We start from the raw sequence: 19,312 nt of genomic DNA on the forward strand, positions 1-19,312 counted from the left end.
ACTCACAGAAATTCACTTGCCTCTTTCTCCATGGTTGTGGGATTTAACACATGCACTATCACATCCACTTTACTGTGTTTTCAATGTGTTTTAATAAGGTTTTCAAATGAAGAGATGAGATAACTCATAGTACTCTGTGGTAGGAACTCAACAAGGAAGTGTTTCATCACATTGCTACTTTCCATTTTCCTCTCCATACTTCTCATACTGTCTTCACTCATACTGATTTGAGCTCAGGGACATCAAATTGGCTATGAGCAGAACAAACACCATCTTTGAAGAGGCTCTGAAGCTTATCTCAAGGCTATGTTGTAGGAAGCAAGGCATCTTCTTCAATAAAAATTAACAGAAGGATGGTGCCCTTGAACTCTGAGTGTTCTGATATGTTGTGTCTCTATCAGACAAGATGCTCCGTGCATCTTTATTCTCATTGGGATTCGAGCCTAATTTAAATTCCTGTATAATATTAAGTTATGCCTGATTGGAGGGACTGAAAATTGCATGTAACTGCATTAAAATTTGGGGGAGAGATAGGAATATGTGCACTCAAGTTGTCTGTACATGCAATGATGTTCTAAAGACTCTAATTAGATTGTATGTTGCAAAGTTAATTTATCATTAAATGAAGATATTCAATAATTCAATTGCTACAGCAAAGCCTCCATCTATCAAGGCATGCATATATATACACATACATACATACATACATACATACATACATACATACATATATACATAGGATATTTTGAAAACTTTTTATGCCAATCAGTAAGTTCTGCTCAGGTATGTAATGGGTATGGACAACATTGACAAAGTACAGTACAGGGTTAACTCTGATCTCCTCAAACTGAGACATTATTCTAGAATCAAAGAACATATCCTACAAAGAAAGATACCAGTGAGAGCGGCGTGGGGGCGGGAAGGAGAGGCAGCGGCGGCGGTGTCCGAGCTACTCCACACGTGGCCAGGGAACCGGGAGCCGGAGCCCAACGCGGGGGGGGGGGGGGGGGGGGGGGGGGGGTGTGTCGTGGTGGCGCCGGTGAGGGGAGCGCGGCGGAGGTGGTGGAGCCATGGCAGGCCAGCAGTTCCAGCAGGATGACAGTGGGAACACCTTCTTCTACTTCCTCACCTCCTTCGTGGTGCTCATCGTGATCCCCACCACCTACTACCTCTGGCCGTGAGACCAGAACGCGGAGCAAATTCGATTAAAGAATATCAGAAAAGTATATGGAAGATGTATGTGGTATCGTTTACGGTTATTAAAACCCCAGCCAAATATTATTCCTACAGTAAAGAAAATAGTTCTGCTTGCAGGATGGGCACTGTTCTTATTTCTTGCATACAAAGTTTCCAAAACAGACCGAGAATATCAAGAGTACAATCCTTATGAAGTACTAAATTTGGATCCTGGAGCAACAGTGGCAGAAATTAAGAAACAGTATCGCTTGTTGTCACTTAAATATCATCCAGATAAAGGAGGTGATGAAGTCATGTTCATGAGGATAGCAAAAGCGTATGCAGCTTTAACAGATGAAGAGTCTGGGAAAAATTGGGAAGAATTTGGAAATCCAGATGGGCCTCAAGCGACAAGCTTTGGAATTGCTTTGCCAGCTTGGATAGTTGACCAGAAAAATTCAATTCTGGTTTTACTTGTGTATGGATTGGCTTTTATGGTTATTCTTCCTGTTTTAGTGGGCTCTTGGTGGTATCGGTCAATACGATATAGTGGAGACCAGATTCTAATACGTACAACACAGATTTATACATACTTTGTTTATAAAACTCGAAATATGGATATGAAACGTCTCATCATGGTTTTAGCTGGAGCTTCTGAATTTGATCCTCAATATAATAAAGATTCCACAAGCAGGCCAACAGATAATATTTTAATACCACAGCTAATCAGGGAAATTGGCAGCATAAATTTAAAGAATGAACCTCCACTCACCTGTCCATACAGCCTGAAGGCCAGAGTTCTTTTACTGTCTCATCTTGCTAGAATGAAAATTCCTGAGACACTGGAAGAAGATCAACAGTTCATGCTGAAAAAATGTCCTGCTCTGCTTCAAGAAATGGTTAATGTAATCTGCCAGCTAATAATAATGGCGTGGAGCCGTGAAGAAAGGGAGTTTCGTGCTCCAACTTTGGCATCCTTAGAAAACTGTATGAAGCTTTCCCAGATGGCTGTTCAGGGGCTCCAGCAGTTTAAGTCACCCCTTCTACAGCTCCCCCATATTGAAGAGGACAATCTTAGGAGAGCCTCGAATCATAAAAAGTACAAAATTAAAACTATCCAGGATTTGGTTAGTTTAAAAGAATCAGATCGTCATAGTCTGCTACACTTCCTTGAAGATGAAAATTATGAAGAGGTCATGGCAGTCCTTGGGAGTTTCCCGTATGTGACCATGGACATAAAGTCACAGGTCTTGGATGATGAAGATGGCAACAACATCACAGTAGGATCCATAGTTACAGTGTTGGTTAAGTTGACGAGGCAGACCATGGCTGAAGTGTTTGAAAAGGAGCAGTCCATCTGCGCCGCCTAGGAACAGCCTACAGAAGATGGGCAGAGTGATGCCAACAAGATCAAGGCAAAAGGAGGATGGCAGCAGAAGAACAAAGGACCCAAGAAAATGCCCAAATCCAAAAAAAAAAAAAAAAAAAAAGAAGCCTTTAAAAAAGAAACCCACAACTGTGCCCTTACTCAGGCAAAGCAGCAGAAGCAAAAGCAGGCAAATGGAGTTGTTGGGAGTGAAGCTGCAATAAAGGAGGAAGAAGACAACATTTCTGACAAGGGCAGTGATTCTGAAGAGGAAGAAACCAATAGAGATTCGCAGAGTGAGAAAGACGATGGTAGTGACAGGGAGTCTGATAGAGAGCAAGATGAGAAACAAAGCAAAGATGATGAAGCAGAGTGGCAAGAGTTACAACAGAGTATACAGAGGAAAGAGAGAGCTCTTCTGGAGACCAAGTCAAAGATAACACACCCTGTCTATAGTCTCTACTTTCCTGAGGAAAAACAAGAGTGGGGGTGGCTTTATATTGCAGATAGGAAAGAACAAACATTAATATCCATGTGTGCACACTGAAGGATACAGAAGAGGTAGAACTCAAGTTTCCCGCACCCGGCAAGCCTGGAAATTATCAGTATACAGTGTTCCTGAGATCAGACTCCTATATGGGCTTGGATCAGATTAAACCACTGAAGTTGGAGGTTCATGAGGCCAAGCCTGTGCCAGAAAACCACCCACAGTGGGACACAGCGATAGAAGGTGACGAAGACCAGGAAGACAGTGAAGGATTTGAAGACAGCTTTGAGGAAGAGAAGAAGAAAGAGGAAGGTGGAGACTAACCCGTGTGAGTGGACCACAGCATTTGCACATCCTTGCAAACATTGCTGCTCTGTGAGTGGTGATAAAGCAGCAGCAGTGAGGACTGATACGGAGGGAAGGGTTGCCGACTTTACTAGAAACGGATGCAAAAAAGAGGCCGCTGGTGCCAAGGTACAATCTAAAAAGGGTTTTTAAAGCCTTTCAGGTATGGGGTGGTGCGTTTATCTCATCTGCAAACGATAATAAATCCTTTGATGTTCCAACTGTCCAGAAAAAAAAAAAAGAAAGATACCATAGAGCCTTTGGTTAGATGGCCTAAAATCCTTTGTGCTTATTAATATCATTAAGGTTATTACAATGAAATAACCAATGAGAGAATATTGTGGGATTTCTAGTGGGGAAAATGTGACTATAAGTTTCCCAGAATGATTTGTTTCATATCTTTAAGTCTTCTTATATTATTTCACTATATACCAGTGGTCTTAGATTTTAGTTGTTAATAGATGTTTTTTGTTATTTTAAATATAATTGCTGACCAAAATTGAGTACTGGATTAATCATTGTTAATGCCCTCTTTACCTGATCTATTATTTGTTATTTTAAATTCTACTTGAAAACATATTCTATGATTTTCTCTCACATTGGTCTTTTGTATGGGGTTTTCCCCAAAACAATTAGATTTATTCTTTTTTTTAAGTAGATATTTTATTCATTTACTTTTCAAATCCTCTCCCAAAAGTCCCCTATAACCTCCCCCAACCCTGCTACCCAACCCACCCATTCCTGCTTCCTGGCCCTGGCATTCCCCTGTACTGAGTCATATAAAATTTGCTAGACCAAGGGCCTCTCCTTCCATTGGTGGCCTACTAGCCTATCCTCTGTTACATATGCAGCTAGAGACACAAACTCTGAGGGGTACTGGTTAGTTCATACTGTTAATCCTCCTATAGGGTTGCAGACCCCTTCAACAACTTGGGTACTTTCTCTAGCTCCTCCACTGAGACCCTTGTGTTCCATCCAATAGATGACTGTGAGCATCCACTTCTGTATTTGCCAGGCACAGGCATAGCCTCACAAGAGATAGCTATATCAGGGACCTGTCAGCAAAATCTTGCTGATATATGCGATAGAGTTTGGGTTTGGTGGTTGTATATGAGATGTAACCCCGGGTGTGGCAGTCTCAGATGGTCCTGCCTTCAGTCTCTGTAACTCCTCCCATGTGTATTTTGTTTTCTATTCAAGGAAGGAACCAACTACCCACACTTTGGTCTTGCTTCTTGAGTTTCATGTGTTTTGCAAATTTTATCTTGGGTATTCTAAGTTTCTGGGCTAATATTCACTTATCAGTAACTGCATATCATGTGTGTTCTTTTGTGACTGGCTTACCTCACTCAGGATGATATTCTCCAGATGCATCCATTTGCCTAGGAATTTCATAAATCCATTATTTTTAATAGATGAGTAGTAGTACATTTTGTAAATGTACCATATTTTCTGTATCCATTCCTCTTTTGAGGGACATCTGGGCTCTTTCCATCTTCTGGCTATTATAAATAAGGCTGCTATGAACATAGGGGAGCATGTTGTTTCAATTTGCATTTCCCTGATGACTAAAGATATTGGACATTTTTTTTAGGTGCTTCTCATCCATTTGGTATTTTTCAGTTGAGAACTCTTTTTTTTAGCTCTCTACCCTATTTTTGAATAGGGTTATTTGATTTTCTGGAGTTCAGCTTCTTGAGTTCTTTGTATATATTGGATATTAGTCCCCTATCAGATTTGAGATTGGTAAAGATCCTTTCCCAATCTGTTCGTGGCCATTTTGTCTTATTGGCAGTGTCTTTTGCCTTATAAAAGTTTTGCAATTTTATGAGGTCCCATTTGTCGATTCTAGGTCTTACAGCACAAGCCATTGCTGTTCTGTTCAGAAACTTTTCCTCTGTGCCCATATCTTCGAGGCTTTTCCCAATTTTCTCCTCTATAAGTTTCAGTGTCTCTGATTTTATGTGGAGTTTCTTGATTCACTTTGAGCTTTGTACAAGGAGATAAGAATGAATCAATTCACATTGTTCTACATGATAACTGCCAGTTTAGCCAGCAGCATTTGTTGAAAATGCTGTCTTTTTTACTAGGTGGTTTTAGCTCTTTTCTCAAAGATCAAGTGATCATAGGTGTGTGGGTTCATTTCTGGGTCTTCAATTCTATTCCACTGATCTATCTGTCTGTTTCTGTACCAGTGTCATGCAGTTTTTTTCACAATTGCTCTGTAGTACAGCTTGAGGTCAGGCATGGTGATTCCACTAGAGGTTCTTTTATTGTTGAGAATAGGTTTTGTTATCCTAGGTTTTTTTGTTTTTCCAGATGAATTTGCAAATTGCCCTTTCTTACTTGGTGAAGAATTGAGTTAGAATTTTGATGGGGATTTCATTGAATCTGGATAGTGTTTAGGCAAGATAGCCATTTTTACTATATTAATCCTGCCAGTCCATGAGCATCAGAGATCTTTCCATTTCTGAGATTTTCTTTGATTTCTTTCTTCAGAGACTTGATTCATTCTTAGTTTGTGAAAAATGAGTTTAATATTCTCTGTTCTTTTTTTAAATTTATTTTTGTCTTTTATTTACTTATTTTATTATACTCCATATTTTATTCATACCCCACCCCTTCCATCCTCCAAGTGTTCTACATCCCATATTTCCTCCCCACCATCCTTCCTTCATGAGGATGTTTCCACCACCCACCCCCACCCATCAGACCTCTGAACTTCCTGGAGTCTCCATTCTCTTGAGGGTTAGGTGCATCTTCTTAGACTGAACACAAACCAGGCAGTCTTCTGCTGTATATGTGTTGTGGTCCTCATATCAGCTTTTGTATGCTACCTAATTGGTGATTCAGTATCTGAGAGACCTAGGGGATCAATTTAATTGAGATTGCTAGTCCTCCTACTAAGCACTCTCCTCCTCAGCTTCTTCTAGCCCTTCCCTAATTCAACCAGTGGGGTCAGCAGCTTCTGCCTATTGATTGGGTGTAAATATCTGCACCTTACTGTTTGAGCTGTTTGTTGGGTCTTTGGAGGACAGTCATGATAGGTCCCTTTTTGTGAGAACTCCATAGCCTCAGTAATAGTATTAGGCCTTGGGGCCTTTGCTTGAGCTGGATCCCACATTGTGTCTGTCTCTGGAACTCATTTTCCTCAGGATTTTCTCCATTTTTTTCCTCTACAGTTCTTTCAGACAAGAACAGTTATGTGTCAGAGTTTTTACTGTAGGATGGCAACACCCTCTCTCACTCGATGCCTGGTCTTCCTGCTTGAGGTAGGCTTTATAAGTTCTCTCCCCCTACTGTCGAGCCTTACATCTAAGGTCCCTCCCTTTGAATCCTGAGAGTCTTTCAACCCCCAGGTTTCTTGTGCATCCTGGAGTGCCCCCACCCAACCTCCTACCTCCTGAGGTTGTTTGTTTTCATTTTTTTCTGCTGGGCCTCAGGGATTCAGTCCTTATCCTTCACCCAATACCAGATCAGGTTCCCATTCCTCCTAACACTGCCCCCACCCCTGTCCACTTTTGTTCCCATGTCCCTCCCTCCATTCCTACTTGTAATTAAATTCTCTCTCCCAAGTAGGAGTAAGGCATCCTCACTTGGGCACTTTGGCTTGCTGACATTTTTGAGTTCTGTGAACTGTATCTTGGGTATTCTGTACTTTTTCTTTTTTTTTTTTTTCTCTTTTCTTTTTTCTTTTCTGGATAATATCCACTTATTAATGAGTACTGAGTACATACAATGCATGTCCTTTTGGGTCTGAGTTACCTCACTCAGGATGATATTTCCTAATTCAATCCATTTGCCTGCAAAATTCATGATGTCCTCACTCTTAATAGCTCAGTAGTATTCCATTGTGCAAATGAACCACATTTTTTTTTATCCATTTTTCTATCATAGGATAACTGATTTGTTTCCAGCTAATGGCTATCACAAATATGGCTGGTATGAACATAGTGGAACATGAGCTCCTGTGGCCTGGTGGGGCATCTTTGGTAAATTCCCAAGAGTGGATTTCTGGGTCTTCAGGTAGATCTATTTCCAAATTTCTGAGGAATGTCCAGATTGATTTCCAGAATGGTTGTACCAATTTGCAATCTCACCAGCAATAAAGAAATGTTCCTTTTTCTCCAAATCATCCCCAACATTTGTTGTCATTTGAGGTTTTGGTCTTACTATTCTGTTTGCTGTAAGGTGGAAACTCGGGATTGTTTTGATTTGTATTTACTTGATAACTAAGGATGTTGAACATTTCTTCTCTTTTTTTTATTTACTCACGTTTCAAATGTTATTCCCTTTCCTGGTTTCCTCTCCTGAAACCTCCTATCCTATCAATGCTTCTCAGCCATTTGAGAGTCCTTTATTGAGAATTTTTCTCTTTAGTTCTGTACCCGATTTTTTGAAATTGGGTTATTTTGGTTTTTGAAGTTACCTATTGTGTTCTCTATATATTTTTGATCTTATCTTTCTGTCAGTTGTAGAGTTAAGAAATATATTTTCCCAATTTGTAAGTTGCCAATTTGTTCTATTCTATAAGGCGTGTGCCTTACAGAAGTTTTTGAGATTTATGATGCCCCATTTGTCAATGGTTCATCTTAGAGCTTGAGCCATTGGTGTTCTCTTTAGGAAGTTTTGCCCTATTCCAATGTGTTCAAGGCTATTTCCCACTTTCTCTTAGAGTCGCTGTGTCTAGTTTTATGTTGTGGTCCTTGATCCACTTGGATTTTAGTTTTGTACATGGTCATAAATATGGATCAATTTCAATAATTTGGGTACTTCTATCTGTATACTGTGAGTGAAAAGATCACCATTTATTGAAGATGCTTTCCTTTTTCTACTCTATGGTTTTGAATTCTTTGTCAATGATCAAGTGTCCATAGGTTTCTAGAGTAATTTCTGGATCTTCAATCCTATTCCATTAATCTACCTGCATGCCCTGGCACCAATAACATGTGGTATTTGTCACTATTGCTCTGTAGTAGATGTTGGCGTTAGGGATGGTGATTCCTCCAGAATATCTCTCATTGTTGAGAATTTTTTTTTTAGCTCTCTTGGCTTTTTTTCTTTATCCATATGAAATTGAGAATTACTCTTTCTATTTTTGTGAAGAATTGTGTCATGATTTTGATGGGGGATTTCATTGATCTGTAGATTGTTTTTGGTAAGTTGAACATTTTTTACTTTAATGATCCTACAATTCCATAAGTGTTGGAGATTTTTCCATCTTCTGAGGTTTGCTTTGATTTTTTTCTTCAGGGTCTTGAAGTTTTTGTCACAGAGATTTTTCTGTTATTTAGCATTACCCCAAGACAGTTTATATTATTTTTGACTATTATAAAGGTGGTGTTTCCCTAATTTCTTTCTATGAACATTCATCTTTTGTATAAATGAAGGCTACTGATTTTTTTTTTTGAGTTAATTTTGTATCCAACCATTTTGCTGAAATTGTTTCTTAGTTTTAGAAATTCTTTGGTAGAATTTTTGGTGTCTTTTATGTATACTATCAATCACTGACAAATAGTGATACTTTCAGTTTTTCCTTTCCAATTCGTATTCCCTTGATCTTCATTTGTGGTCTAATTGTTTCAGCAAGAACTCCAAATAGTATATTCACTAGATAGGAGAGAGTGGGCATTCTTGTCCTTTCCATGAAATTCATGGAGTTGCTTCAAATTTCTCTCCATTTAATTTGATATTGGCTGTCAGTTTGCTGTATATTGCTTTTATTGTGTTTAGATGTGTCCTGTAAATTCCTAATCTCTCCAACACTTTAAATATGAAGAGGTATTTTGTTGTTTCACATTTTGCTCTGCCATTAGGATGTGGGAATGACTGCTTGGGCAAGCAAAATGTGGAGTGATAGACTGATTTTACCTTGAGTCAGCACTGTTGGGTGCTGGGTTTGAGTGAAGTGAATCACTGAGTCCACCTCAGAGCATGGGAAAACACTATATAAATTGTGGAAGGCTGAAGCTGAGGTTCCCTGATTAGGCGTGATCCAGTCGCCACTGTAAAATGTACAGAGGCATCGGCAACAGATGGTTTGTGTTCCCTGGGCATGTAATGAGTAGTCCAGGGCTAGCAGTTCCCAAACTCCTGGATATTCAAGCACTTCTGGGTAGTGGGGAATTGGGAAACATAATTGGGGTACTAGGAGACTGCAAAACAGAGCCTTGGGTCAGGGGAGGAGAACTCCCTCTTAGCTCATAGACAATTGTCTTCAGCTTAAAGGTGGTTGTCTGGGAGTGCAGAGAGGCTTTCTGCTGGAGACTTATATGCCAGGGCTCTGTAAAGGAAGCCTTTTCTATGCTTTCCACAAAGATTCTTGAAAGAAACAGTTCTTGGTTCCAAAATTTATTGATTGTTCATCATGAAAAATGGGTACATGCCACCTCCTCAGGGTGGATGAGAGATTAAATATCCTTCGCAGGAAGGAATGTCTGGGAAGGAAAGCTTATTGGCTAAACACTTGGGGTCTCTAGATACCTCATTAGCATAAAAACTCAGTTCTGTGCTATGTGACCAACATGGGAGTATGGTCACTTGTTGGGCCAGGAATATAGTAGAGTGTAAGGAGCAGGGAGATACCTGTCATTACAAGTGTGTGCCTGAGTGCCAGGTTCTCCAACCTAAAAAACTTTATCAAGTTTCCTGGCACAGTTCTCTGTCCCACAGTATTGTATTATGACAAAAGCTTTTTCAGCATTCTAGGAGATGACCACATGAAGTTTTTCTTTGATATTGCTTATATAGTGGATTACATTTGGATATTCATATATTGTATCATCTCTGGTTCCCTGGAATAAAGCCTACTTGATTGAGGTGAATACTGGTTTAGATGTTTTAATGGATTCCGTTTGTGAGAATTTTACTAAGTATTTTTGCATCAATATTCATAAATGAAATTGGTTTGAAATTCTCCTTTGTGTGTGTGTGTGTGTGTGTGTGCGTGTGTGTTTGTGTGTGTTAGTTATCCGAGTAACTGTGGTTTCATAGAATGAATTAGGTAACATTTCTTCTGTTCAGATTTGTGGAATGGTTTGAGGAATACTCTCTCTTCTTTGACAGGTAGAATTCTGCACTAAAAACATGTGACAACGGGCTTTTTTTTGAGGGGGGGCATTAAAATACTTCTACTATTTCCTAAGAGGTTGTGGGACTGTTGAAAGTTTACCTGATCTTTATTCAACTTTAGTCCATGGTATCTATCTAGAACACCATCAATTTCATATACAATATCCAGTTTTGTTGAGTATAGGCATTTGTAGTGTGATCTAGTGATTTTTTTCTTTTCTTTCCAATTTTATTTTATTTTATTTTATTTTATTTTATTTTATTTTATTTATATTTCAAATGTTATCTCTTTTCCAGGTTTTCCTTTGGAAACCCCCTATTGCATGCCCCCTTACTCTGCTTCTATGTGGGTGCTTCCCCACCTACCTACCCACTCCTGCCTCACCACCTTAGCATCCTCTACACTGGAATATCAAGAACTCTCAAGACTCTGGGGCCTCCCCTCCCATTGATGTCAGATAAAGCTCCTTCAGTCATTCTTCTAGTTCCTCTATTGGCATCCCTGTGCTCAGTCTAATGGTTGGCCGTGAGCCTAATGACTTTTTAAATTTCTGTTGCTATTTCTCCCTTTTCTTTTCCCATTCAATTGTTTCAGATGAGGACTTTCCAACATTTACTCTGTTTGACTAACGGTACATCTATCTTGTTTATTTTCTTAAAAAACAAACAAACAAACAACAACAACCTCTTGGATTTCCTGTTTCTTTGTTATTGTTCTCTTTCCTTTAACTGGGTGATTTCAGTCCTGATTTTGGCTATTTCCTGACATTTATTCCTCTTGGCTGTGTTTGCTTCTTCTTTTTTTTCCTCTTGATTTCAAGAACTCTATAAAGATGCTAGTATAGTATCTCTCCAATTTCCTTATGAAGGCACTTAGTGCTATAAATTTGGTCTTACAATGCTTTTATTGTGTCTTATAAGTTTTGATATGTTGTGCCTCCATGTTCTTTGAATTCTAGAAAGTCTTTAATTTCTTTGTTTATTTCTTCCATGACTAAGTTATCACTGAGAAGAGAAAATTTTCAGTTTCCATGAGCATGTAGCCTCTCTCTCTCTCTCTCTCTCTCTCTCTCTCTCTCTCTCTCTCTCTTTCTTTTTTTTATTTGTTTGTTTGGTTTGGTTTTGGTTTTTTGTTTGTTTGTTTGTTTTTTGGTTTTGTTGTTGCTGTTAAAGTCAAGCCTTAGTCTGTGGTGATCTGATAGATTGCATGGGATTATTTCAATTTTTTTATGTCTGTTGAGGGTGGTTTAGTGTCTAATTTTATGGTCCATTTTGAAGAAGGTTCCATAAGGTGATAGGAAAAAGATATATCTTTTGTTTAGGGTAAAATATTCTATAGATATCTGTTAAATCCATTTGGTTCATAACATGTTGGTTTCACCATGTCTCTGTTTATTTTCTGTTTCCATGATCTCTGAGAGTGGGGTGTTGATGTTTCCTACTATTATTGTGTTAGGTGCAATGTGCATTTTGAGCTTTAGCAAAGTTTCTTTCATAAATGTGTGTGCCCTAGCATTTGAGTTATAGATATTCAGAGTTGACAGTTCATCTTGGAGATTTTTTTTCTTTTATGAGCACAAAATATCCTGCTTTATCTCTTTTCATAACTTTAGTTTGAAAGTTGATTTTATTCGATATTAAAAATAGCTACTTCAGGTTGTTTCTTGGTATCATTTGCTTGGAAAAAAATTTTCAGCCTTTTACTCTGAGGTATTATCTGTCTCTGTCACTGAGGTGTTTTTCATGTATGTAGCAAAATGTTGGGTCCTTTTTATGTATTTAGTTGCTTGTTCTATGGCTTTTTATTGAGGAATTGAGTCCATTGACCGTACGAGATATTAAGGACCAGTGTTTATTGCTTCCTTTTATTTTTGTCATTAGAAGTGAAATTATATTTGTGTGTCTATGATTCCCGATCTCTTCTCTAGGTTTTCTATCTCCCACATTGCCTCCTTTTGTGATTTCTTTATTGTTTCTATTTCTAGTTTTAGATCCTGCATGGTTTTGTTCAATGCCTTCACCTGTTTAGTTGTGTTTTCCTGTGATTCTTTAAGGGAGTTTTGTGTTTCTTATTTAAAGGCTTCTACCAGTTTACCTGTGTTTTCCTGTATTTCTTTAAGGGAGTTATTTATGTGCTTCTCAATGTCCCTATCATCATCAGGTGATGTGCTTTTAAATCAGTCTTGCTTTTCTGGTGTGTTGGGGTAACCAGGGCTAACTGTGGTGGGAGAACTGTGTTTCTGATGATGCCAAGAAGCCTTGGTTTCTTTTGCTTATGATCTTGACCTTGCCCTTCTCCATCTTGTTATCTCTTCTGTTAGCTGGTCTTGTTGTCACTGACTGTACCTTGTCCCTTCTTCAAGCCTGCGTGTCAGTACTCCTGGGAGACCATTTCTCTCTGGAAGGAATTTGGGCATGGAAATCTGTGACACATGTTCAGCTCTAGGCACAGACAGAAACTGGAATTATGCTGTCCCAGGCTTCTCTTCGGTTTTTGTGTCCCGAGGGTTCAGGGTGACTCCATGGGAGCAGAAGTAGTGGTCTTACCTATGTTCATAGGAATATAAGCACTCGTGACAGATCAGCTCTCTCCCAGGAGTATTTTGGTATAGAGAGCTGTAGCACAGGATTAGCTCTTGGTACTGTTGCACAGTATCAGCTCCAGGCACAGACCACTTCTGTATTACTTTAAGGGATTTTTTTTTTTTATGTCCTTAATGTTCTCTATCATCATCATGAGATGTGATTATAAACCTTGCCTTTTTTGGTGTGTTGTGGTATTCAGTGCTTACTTTTCTGGAATAATTTGGTTCTGATGATGCCAAGTAGCCTTGGTTTCTGTTGCTTATGTTCTTTCACTTGCTTTTCACCATATGGTTATCTCGGGTGTTAGCTGGTTTTGCTTTTCTCTCCTGTGTGCCTGTGAGTCTGTGAGCCTGTGAACCTGTGAGCCCGTGGTATCATGCATTTCAGCACTCCTGTAAGACAAGTTCTCTCCGTGTGGGATTGGTGTGCTGATAGCTGTGATCTTAGATGTTTCAGCAATCCCGGAAGATCTCCTTTCTCTGGGCATGATTGTTGTGTGGATAGCTGTGGCCAGACTCAGCTCCAGGGTACAATGGAAACTAGAAGGATTGTGTACCCAGCTGCACAGTGGTTACTGGTTCCTTTGGGCTCTGGGTATTTGGGCAGCAGTGGTGGTTTCACTTGTCAACTTAGGTGTGTCAGTTACTCCTAGGATACCTACTCTCTCTGGTTGGCACTGGGGACAAAATTTATTTCTAATAACTGGTCTTGACTCATGCAAAAATATTCCTGTTTTTAAATTTTTCTTTGAGAATTTTATTGTACTGCATTTGATTATCTTCTATCCTTTTCTCACACTTCTTCAAATCTTTCTTTTTGTCCCCATTAACTATCAAACATGGCATCATTTTCATTATTATTGTTAAACACATATACATATATGCAGGTAATATGTCTTGATGAGACCATTTAGTGTTGCATGTATACAATATTTGCAGGCCTTTTGAAAGTAGGTATCTCAAGGTAACATCTTTGGAGAAACACATTTGAATCTGATGAGCAAAGGATACGCTAACTGCATTTCTGTAAATGGTAGAAAAAGAATTATGTGCTCATTATATAATGTGGCCATTTTATTTAATATTCTATTTGAAATCCATAAGATGCTTGAACAGAGGAAGACAATGTCCCATTTTATGTTTAGGTAAGCTCTGCATGCTGTAAAAACACATGGAAAATATAGCCAGATTTTTGAAAACACTATAATGTCAGTGACTATTGGGTTCAATGAGCCTTTCTGAAGAGTGGATGACAGACACATGATATAGACAAATACATCAGGATTAATTCAGAAACAGGGAACTGTGGAATGAACTTAATTGATGTAGACTCTGAAGTAAAAGTATAAGAGCCATACTTTTATATTTAACTTAATCTAACTTCATATTATTCATAAGGATCAATCAATAAACATGATATTGTATTAAATATACCCCGGGATTTTCCTCTTGAGAGATCAAAGGATTAGTGAAGGAACAAAGAGGTGAGAATTTTTTTCAATGTAATACTGAAATATTCAGTATAATTTGTAAAAGGAAGAAATATATTTTATAGATATACAGGTAACATAAAAGGATTTTATATTCAGTGGTAATAGGAAAAGAATAGAGAAAATCTTCATGATCTTGTATCCCAGTACCCTTCTAAAAGCAATTCAGGTACTGCTTGAGATGCTCATTTATGCTTGTAAGTTTGAGTTTATAAGTTAAATTGTCTTTTAGGACATCTATAAGTTCTGAAAGGTTTTTATATGAATTCTCACTTCATCCCATACTTTATCTAGAGATCTCAAAGGATAAGTCTATTGATGCCACAGCAGGTACTATCTAAGTTATCACCCTTGCTCTTTTTAAAAATTGTGTATCAGTCTATCATCCTATTTTATTTTATTTTATTTTATTTTTTGTTTTAGGATTAAATGAATATCTCTGTGTCTAATGGTATAAACACGCATCTCACAAACTTGATGGTGGTACCATGATTGAGGTCAATAACAGCAGAAGAAATTTGTGTGTCATTCAAAAATTACCCCTGTAAGATGAGGCAGATACCCAAAGTGTCTTAATAATGACTTCTCCGATAGTGAGAGAGTTCTGGTTTCCTTTTTCCACACTATTAATATCTATAATGACACACCTCTATGAACAAGATGGGGGAACACTTGGATCTTAACTTTTTTTTTTAATTTTCCTTCTATTTACTATGTAATTGTTTTTTTTTTTGTTTTGTTTGTATGTTTGTTTGTTTGTTTGTTTTTGGTTTTTTTTTTTTTGAACTGAAATAATTGTTCATGTATGGAGGAGGAATTAGCAAGTGTCAGACAGGGTCTGAAAGAAAGGAATGTGTGATCAGGTCATGCTTCTTTCTTAGATTCTGTACCACAAATTCTTGCTTTAAAAATGGGATTGCAGTCTCTTTCTGCAACTACTTCCAATTTCAAGGAAACTGGGTAGATGTAAATGATAGATAGTTGTAAAACCTGAGGAATTTTCAACTTTCTCACGTAGAGCATATCAGTTTCTGTACATTTAGTCCAAATTTGCATCTTTTGTTCTATGTGGAAGAGGAACAAAGAAGAAAATGTTCATGAGAAAAGAGGAGTATAAACATACAGGCTGGATGTTTTAGTAAAATTTTGGTTTCTTGATGTCAGTCAGGCCACATAAGAGCCATTATTCCCCGATTTAATATGAGGATGTCAGCAGTAGCATGGTCAAAAATACTCAAGACTTGTGACAATGTGTCCTCTTCTCCTTTACCTGGATTCAGGTCACTTCTGCAACCTTTCAGTCATAATTATGCTCTAGTGTCATATTCCCCTGACCAGGATATATCAGCCTTAAACACACCATTCTCCATGGAGGGGACTGTTATTATTATTGGCAGAATGGTTTTCTCCATCTTTCCTTTAAACTGAATTTCAGAGAGCATGCCCAAGTCTGAGAAATTTGAATAGGCTTTTGTCAGTTTGGCAGCATAATTGGAACCAAGTCTGAACCATTTTATATAAGATGTCTATATCAATATGTGTAGATCTCAGCTCGGCTGTTTAAGCATTGCCAGCCATGTTCTTCTTCTTGATATGTTCCTGTAAAGCCTTTAGAAAAATAATCTCCTTAGTAAGCTCTGTCAAGTATCTGAGTCACTTCTCTCTTTAATAGTACCCGTTGTCTTTACAATGTTGTTTTTAGACAATCTGATTTCCAGTCCTTTGTGGTTGTCATGCCTCATTCATTGTCCCCAAATCAACAGGAAAGTTTGAGTTTTATTTCCTGATTATATACTAATTTTAAATAGTTTTGCAAGCTATTCATAATTATCTGAAAAATTACATTCACCTTTAGATTTGTAGTTTTATATATGTAAACATTATTCTGCTTCTTACAGTATAAAACAAGAATCTTTGCTCATATTCATAGGGTTAAAAATACATATTCAGCCTCAGGAGTAGAAGCTGAGTTTTGAGTATACAGAGACTTAAAACATGCCTTGCCATCACTTTTTCTCTCTCTATCCTCCTTTACTGTGACTTACAGTTAAGGATGATGTATAACAATTTTTTGCCTTCAGATGTTACAGATTTCTGCAGGTAAAGATGAACTCCTCTGTAACCTGTCATAGATTAAATGAGGTGATCAGTTAGTTTTTGAGACTGTTCTGAGGTTCCTTCCATTCTGAGTTGGTGGGTGCCCTAAGCAGACCTTGGATGCTAGCTCTGTACCCAATCCCACAACACTAAAGGAAGCTGGACTCCAAGGTGCGTTAACATACCCAGGATTATAGGTGAGGAGGTCACGAAATCTTCCCCCAAACTGGGAATAACTGGGAACCATGGGGATGCCAGTTTACAAAGGAACCCTGGCCAGTGGCACTAGTTCCTTGTGGTCTGAGCCAGTGACTTAACTTGGTCCCTAGCTGTGCACCAACTTCCATAACACTGAGGAAGCTCAACTCCCAGGTGCTCTAACACACCCGGGTTCATAGGATCATAGGATTATAGGATTTCAGAACATTGGTCACACCAGGATTTCAGGATCCTGGAGGCAGGTTGACTCCCAGGAGGTCTTACACCCAGGATCTCAAGAACACAGGACCACAAAGACAGCTGGACACTGAGGAGTTCAGAAACCAGCAAGATAGTAGGGAGGGACAGTCTCCAGTCAAAGACAGTGAGTGCAGGACTCACTAGAGATAACCAGATAGAAAGAGGAAACACAATAACATAAAGAACAGAAACCAGGGTTACATGGCATCATCAGAAACCAGTTGTCTCACCATAGAAAGTCCTGGATACCGCATCACACTGGAAAAGCAAGATTAAAATTTAAAATCTCTTCTCATGATTATGAAAGAGGACTGTAAGAAGGATATATAAATAACTGCCTTAAAAATACAGGAGAACACAGGTAAATAGGTAGATGCCCTTAAAGAGGAAACAAAAATCCCTTAAAGAATTACAAGAAAACTCAATTGAACAGGTGAAATAATTGAAAAAAGCCATCCAGGATTAAAAGTGGAAGTAGAATCAATAAGGAAATCAAAAAGGGGGACTGCCCTGGAGATTGAAAACCTGGGAAAGGTATCAGAAGTCACAGATGCAAGCAACAACAACAGAATACAAGAGAGAAAAGAGAGAATCTCACGGGCAGAAGATACCAAAGAAATCATTAAAACATCAGTCCAGAAAAATGCAAAATGCAAAAAGCTCCTAAGCCAAAACCTCCAGGAAATCCAGGAGACAATGGGAAAGCCAAACTTAAGTTGAAGAGGTATAGAAGAGAGTGAAGATTCCCAACATAAAGGGCCAGTAAAAGTCTTCAACAGAATAATAGAAGAAAACTTCCCTTACATAAGGAAAGGGATGCCTATGAACGTACAAGAAGCCTATAGAAGTCCCAATAGAAATTTCTCCCATCAAATAAATATCAAAATACCAAATGCACAAAACAATATTAAAAGCAATAAGAGAAACAGCTCAAGTACCATATAAAGGTGGGCCTATCAGAATTACACAAGACTTTTTACCAGAGACTATAAAAGCCAGAAGATCCTGGACAGATGTCGTACAGAACCTAAAGGAACACAAATGCCAGTCCAAGCTATTATACCCAGCAAAACTCATAATTATAATAGATGGAGAAACCAAAATATCCCATAACAAAAGCAAATTTACATATCTTTCCACATGTCCAGCACTATAAAGGATAATAGATAGAAAGCACCAACACAAAGAGGGAAATCATACCCTAAGAAAAGCAAGAAAATGATTTTCTTCCAATAAATCCAAAAGAAGTTTTACAGAGATTAAATACTTCCAATAATAATAAAAATAAATAGGAAGCAACATTCACTTTTCCTTAATATCTCTTATCATTGATGGTCTCAATGACACAATAAAAATACATAGATTAACAGACTGGTTATGTAAACAGAACCCAACATTTGCTGAGGAAACACAATGCAGTGACAAACACAGACACTACCTCAGAGTAACAGACTGTAAACAATTTTCCAAGTGAATGGTCCCAAGAAACAAACTGGAGTAGCCATTCTATAGAATAAAATTGATTTTCAACCAAAAGTTATCAAAAAAGATAAGGTATGGCACTTCATACACTTCAAAGGGAAAATCTACCAAGATGAACTCTCAATTCTGACAAACTATGCTCCAAATGTAAGGGTACCCACATTCATAAAAGAAACTTTACTAAAGCTCAAATCACACATTGTACCTCACAAAAAAATAGTGAGAGATTTCAATACCCCACTCTCAGCAATGGACAGATCATGGAAACAGAAACTAAGCAGAGACCCAGTGAATCTAACAGAAGTTATGATCCAGTTGTATTTAACAGATGTCTATAGAACATTTTATCCTAAAACAAAAGAATATACCTTCTTCCTAGCAACTCATAGTACCTTCTACAAAATTGACTATATTATTGGTCACAAAATAGGCCTCAATAGATACAAGAAGATTGAAATAATCCCATGCATCCTATCAGATCACTATTATCTAAGGACAGTATTCAATAACCACAAAAAAAAAAAAATCGAAAGCCCACATACACATTGAAAATGAACAATGGTCTACTCAATGAGGACTGGATCAAGGAAAAAATAAAGCAATTAAAGACTTTTTAGAATTTGATGAAAATGAAGGACATTATATCAAAATTTATGGGACATAATGAAAGCCTTGCTAAGAGGAAAACTTATAGCTGTAAGTGACTACAAAAATAAACTGGAGAGAGCATACACTAGCAGCTTGACAGCACTCC

At 38.1% G+C, this 19,312-nt stretch overlaps 1 pseudogene; it reads left to right on the forward strand.

Moving 5' to 3' along the window:
* Positions 1-1,070: 1,070 nt before the first annotated feature.
* LOC110296528 lies at positions 1,071-3,352 on the forward strand (annotated as a pseudogene).
* The last annotated feature ends 15,960 nt before the right edge of the window (positions 3,353-19,312 follow it).

This window comes from Mus caroli, chromosome 6, assembly GCF_900094665.2.
Source record: "Mus caroli chromosome 6, CAROLI_EIJ_v1.1, whole genome shotgun sequence".
NCBI lineage: Eukaryota > Metazoa > Chordata > Mammalia > Rodentia > Muridae > Mus > Mus caroli.